At 34.2% G+C, this 6000-nt stretch overlaps 1 pseudogene; it reads left to right on the top strand.

Annotated features, from left to right (window-relative positions):
* Nucleotides 1-994: 994 nt before the first annotated feature.
* Nucleotides 995-3141, top strand: LOC100796086 (calmodulin binding protein PICBP-like; annotated as a pseudogene).
* Nucleotides 3142-6000: the final 2859 nt, after the last annotated feature.

Raw genomic sequence — 6000 nt, 5'->3', positions numbered from 1 at the left:
AGTTAAACATTTGATATGTACTAACCAAATAAGCCACAAAAGAATTAATATACAATTCATTGAATGGTGCAGCATAATGGCTTGGCTACACCCTTGGTGGTGCACTATCAATGCTACCAGCCATCGTAAGTGTTTAGAGTTATGTTGTTCTATATTTTTAATTCATTTACTGTATAATATGTAAGTAAAAAATTTTACTCAACTTTTTTTAAGCTACTCAGCAGCATACACACAGCCTTACAAGTTACAATCATTTTACAAGAGTCACCTTACCACACATTTTTTTATGAGCTAGCTTGTATCCACAATTGACAGCAACAAACTATTCTTTCAAAAAGTACAAAGATTTATGGGCCTCAAGATCAATCATTATAAATATTTGTCAATATGTTAGTGCCTCTTCTCACAGGTTAGTATCATTTAAAATGCAAACAAATTATAAACAGAAGTAATTGCTACAAGTGATAATTAACCCAAATTCAGTTGAATGTATGAGTATGAAGGTAATTTTTTACATAATACACCACTGCATAAATAGTTTTTATATATACTCTTTTTTAATGTATGAGAATTAAATTCGATATAAAAAATTTATAAAACTCATACGTATTCTTTCTCAATCAAATAAATTAAATTCCTTAAATAAAATCCTTTATATATTATGATCCAAGTACACATAATCTCAACAGATCATCCTCCTTTGAAAAATAGTATAACACATAAAGAAGTTTCCATGAGGTAACTTCATTCTTGCTGGTTCAATTAATTAATTTACAAAGGACCCCACCACGCTAATATATTATTACCATTAATCCCGTTAAAATTTGAAATCAAATTAAACCTTTTTATCATTATTAGTAATATTTTTAAGGCTTAAATACAATAAGTTAATTCACTAAAAAGGTACATATAAAATATTTTGTACAAATATAAACAATAGTATATAATTTTAATATCAAGAGTGGTTACAAAAGATTATATTTTGATGTTATTTATGTTCACCAAATGTAAGTCACAATATTTTATTATACTAGTCAAAGAAAATAAGGATGCAATTGAGCTGGTGCAGAAAGCATTTGATGAAATCCTTCTTCCAGAGCTTGAAGACCTCTTTTTCTGATGATCAATTCAAATCTGAAGGCATTGATTCAGATGAGGTACACTTAGAAAAGAGTGAAGTTGAGAGAAAAAGGAATACTTCAACATCCACAGAATCTCCAACAGCACAGAGGATGGGGACCAAACCTGACCAAAGAACACCAAGAAGCTGGAGCAATCTGAAGAAGTTAATCCTCTTGAAAAGGTTTGTGAATGCATTAGAGAAGGTAAGAAACATCAACCCCAAAAGACCAAGACGTTTTCCTTCTAATGCTAACTTAGAAATAGAAAAAGTTTTTCTCAAGCACCAAACAGCGGAAGAGAAGAAGAATGCTGAGGAATGGATGCTTGACTATGCACTTCAAAAGGTTGTTTCTAAACTTGCACCTGCTCAAAGACAAAAAGTGACACTTCTAGTAAAAGCTTTTGAAACAATTCTGCCATTTCAAGTTGCTGAAAATAGTCCACGGTTTTCTCCAACAATGGAACCTCAAGCAAATCTAGTTCAACCCCTTGACAATTCCTCAAATCACAGCGAGGAAGAAACATCATTTTCGCATGATAGCAGTATGGAACTGACAGAAAATACTAGTGATGATCCAATGCCAGAACTGCACAATCCTACTACGCTCAAAGAAAGATGTCTTGAGTCTCTTGACTTTCCTGGAACCGAGACAGTCAAGAATATGCCTGCCTTTGGAGCTACTGAAGAAGACTTGAGTGGAAAGCAAAGTTTAGCTGGCAGTTATGATAATGAGGAGAAGATATCAAGTGACAGTGATAATATTTATCTTGGAGAGATCAAAGATACTACCTCAAGTTCCTTAAATGAGCCAGTTGAAATTATAAGAAGCAGTCATGAGGAGGCTCTAACCAATGAAACAGTCAATGATGTTCCAGAAGATTTGCTATCCAGTGTGAATACAGAAAATCCAGATATCAAATCTGAGTCACCTGGAAGAGATGTTGAAACCAAGAATCTGAATGGTGATAATGGGGAAAAATTTTCCATGTCCAAAAGTTTAGTCCTAGAAGGTTTAGTTAGATCACTCAGATCTAATTTGATTGGTTTAGGAGCACCTGTAAACGAACCAACTGCCAACGACAGAAAAGAAGGAATTGAAAATGTTAAACAGGAAACTGAGACTCTTGAAGAGTTCCCTACAAAGGAACAATATGAAGCTCATATTAGTGCTGTTGTAGAACCTGAGACCCCTGTAGAGAAACATAATAACACAGGATTGTGGTACTTGGTGTATAAGCACATGGCATCAAATATGGATGAAAACAATTCCGAGTCACTAATTGATGGGGCAGACAAAAATGAGTCAGGGTTTGATGGGAGCAGAAAAAGAGGAGCTTCCTTCTCTCATGAAAGTACACCCGTGACTGATCAAGAGATGAAATTTAAGGACCATGTCGTAGCTGATCCAGAAGTTGCACACCAACAGAATGAAGCCATCAAGATGGTAGAAGAAGCAATTGATTCAATTCTTCCAGATGATCAGGATGACTTATCAGACAAGGAATCACTCAATGACAGCACAATTTCAGACAACTCCAAACAATCCAACAGAACTGAAAGAGTATACAGTGAAGGCCTGAACCAAAAAGAAGAAAAGATGGAATCCGGGAACAGAATGATCCAAAAACAAGAAGAATCAGCACCAAAGGAGCAAAACAAAACAAACCAGAAAATGTCTACAAGCTGGAGCAATCTTAAAAAAGTGATCCTGCTTAGGAGATTCATCAAGTCATTGGAAAAAGTAAGGAAATTCAACCCAAGAGGGCCTAGATATCTATCTCTAGAGCCTGATTCAGAAGCTGAAAAAGTTAACTTAAGGCATCAAGACGTGGAAGAACGAAAAGGTACGGAATAATGGATGCTTGATTATGCACTTCGACAAGTTGTTTCCAAATTAACCCCTGCTAGGAAAAAAAAAAGTGGAGCTGCTGGTGGAAGCTTTTGTTTCCAAATTATATTTTGATGTTATTTATGTTCATCAAATGCTAAGATATCTCACAAACGTTTTATTATACTAGTCAAAGAAAATTTGTCCATATTTTATTTGGAAGAGTTCAAATTTTTTATTTTTTAAAGTATATCCTGAATAGTTTATTTGGGAAAATAAAAAATAATGAAGCACTAAATGTGCCCAATAGCAAGAAGGCAAAAGCAGAAAGTTTGTGAGATATCTTAGCAAGCTTCCATGCTAGCTTAAAGGTGTGGATGTAATTTTTCCAAGACTTAATTATTAATCAGTTCCTTCAATCAATCTTATATAATTTGAGGTCTTATTTTCTAAATGAAATGATTTGAGTTCAATTTTTCCTTATAATCAACCATGATAGAGGTCAAAAAATATGGGAAGAATTTAAAACATTTGTGGCAATTACTATGCTTCTCCTGTATTTGGTCTATTTTACTACATAGGAATGAAATTATCTTCAAGAATTATACTATAAATTAATTGGAACAAAGTGTTGCAACTAATCAAAGTTGAAGCTGGATTTGGATCAAGTCAAAAGTTTCAGGTTCTTCATGATTTGTCGGGTGATATTTAAACCAAATGAGCTTTTTTTTTTTATCTATGCCTAGGAGGTCAAAGAGTTTAGGAAATATATAAATGTAAATTATTGTCGACGTTCTATTTGAAAATGGCTGGGAGAACCTTTTATACTCTTTCCCAATAAGATTTTGACTAATAAAAGAAATAAACCAGAGCCAACAATGCCTCACTAATGCAAAGAATAAGCATAAGTTTGCCACAATTACATGTCAATCCAAGAACCTGAAAACTTGCTTCCAAGAAAATACCAGATCCAATTTGACACAGTGATTGCAGTACGTGTACAAGAAAAAATAAAATCCAAAGAAAAAGTAGAAAGAAGAAATTTAGAAGCAAAGGATTTCACATCTTGTCAACTTAGCTTTTGAGGCAATCGCTAAAGGAATATAGGTAGGCAAAAAGCATAATGAAGGAGAATCCATCAAATTAAGGATGCAACACAAAGCAACTTACAAATTAAAACATCAACCCTGAAAAGGTAATCTGTACTTCCAGGTATCAATAGTAATATTTTCCAACCTTAACCAACCTGATGACCAATGACCACCCTTTTTAACATTAAAAAATATCAAAATATACTATTACAATCCACACTGCATTCCAGCCTCCACAATTAGCAAAACGGTAAAATTCAGTAACCAAAATAAAATTCTACAATAATAAAGTTGACAACCCCAAAATAAATATTTGACACATGCCTATGTTCAACTTCAACATAGGGTAAAATATTATATAAATAAACATGATCACGGATTGAACAGACAATGACAGAGAATAAGATCTGAAAGAAATTGAAGTAAAGCATCAATTTACTATCACCTGAGTCCTTTAGATTAAAACCTCATTTTACAGTAAATTTGCAAAATTAATTTTCTTCAACGAAAGCATGAACAAAAAGGATAATCTAACTTCAATAATATTGAGCTCATTCTTTTTTCTAATTTTACTAACCAGCAAGATAACCCAAAGCAACTAAATTTTGGTTATTTTAAGAAAAATCTGACATTACTTTAGCTTCAGACAGATAATCAGCCCTCAGACAGATAACCCATAGAAGCTAGCAATTATACATTGTTAATTAGGGGAAATTAAATATAGTGCAACATTGACCTTGTTCAACTAAGCTTCGGCTTTCTAATTTCTCTACTTTTTGAAAAAAGATAGACATCCTTGCTATGTATCCATGCCTCTCATGATTGATGCACATGTTAATTAATACTATATAACCTAACAACTCAATAGAGCAATTTTAACTAACAAAAAAGTAGCTATACTTAAGCCAATCAATTTCCTTCCAGCTCAATGAGTTCCAATTTTGTTTCCATTAGTTAGTAAATTAAGAAACATCCAACAAACATTAAAATATTCAACTAATTCACTACATGACCCAAATATTCTGTTGCTTAGAACGGTAAAAACCAAACCTGTTGCTCAAACGCCAAGTAAAGCCTTCTCAACTCCTCCTGTAGCTCTCTCCAGAACAGCACGAACCTACACGCACACCCGAGCAATCAGACAAGAAATTCAAAACCCAAAAACCATTATTAAATGAAATTAACCAGAAATATGCAAACACCATGAGTATACTAATTATAGTGGTGAACACCATGAGTATAACCAAAGTAATTGAAAAAATAGCAAAGGAATCTGAGATTGTGTCCTCAGAATGTCTTCGTTTGAGAGAGGGAGAAAGCACATACGAAAGGGAAAAGAATGACCCCCAAATGGCCCTAACATCTGAGATTGTGTCACTCTCTTATTTCACCTCTGTTTTCAAACTCCGAAACATTAAAACCCCCAAATGGCCAAACCCTCAACACAATTGGTAGCTTTTCCTTTCAGCAATGACTATCGGTTCGATACAGAACAAGGAACAACATGCAAAGAAGTATACATTAGAAGTAATCAAATGGAAGAAAAGCAGGAGAACATACCTTCAAGTAACACTCACAAAAGGAAAAGCTTAAGTGCCATCGGTATGACTTTGTCTGTGCTGTTTGGTTTGCTAGAAACTTTCTCTGTGACTTTGTAAAGAAGTTCCGTCGATAACAATCTCCAAAATTTGAGTTCTTCTTGTTTGTGCTGTTTGGGGGTTTTTGTTTCGAAGAAACCGCAGAAACGGAGGAGAGGGTGCGCGGGGTAAGAAGTAAAGTAAGAGTGTTCTTCCTCAGCTAGCTAGGGTATACCAAAAGTGAAAATGATATACAAAGGCGGTCTTCCATAAAAAAACGTCGTTGTCTTACTTCCTCATAATTACAAGTTTGTCACCGAAAGACATTCTAAGACGGTCGTCTATAACCGCCTTAGAATGTACGACGTTAAAGACAAAAGT

Source organism: Glycine max, chromosome 15 (assembly GCF_000004515.6).
Source record: "Glycine max cultivar Williams 82 chromosome 15, Glycine_max_v4.0, whole genome shotgun sequence".
NCBI lineage: Eukaryota > Viridiplantae > Streptophyta > Magnoliopsida > Fabales > Fabaceae > Glycine > Glycine max.
The sequence above is the reverse complement of the archived record's forward strand: the minus strand, read 5'-3'. Positions and strand labels throughout refer to the sequence as shown.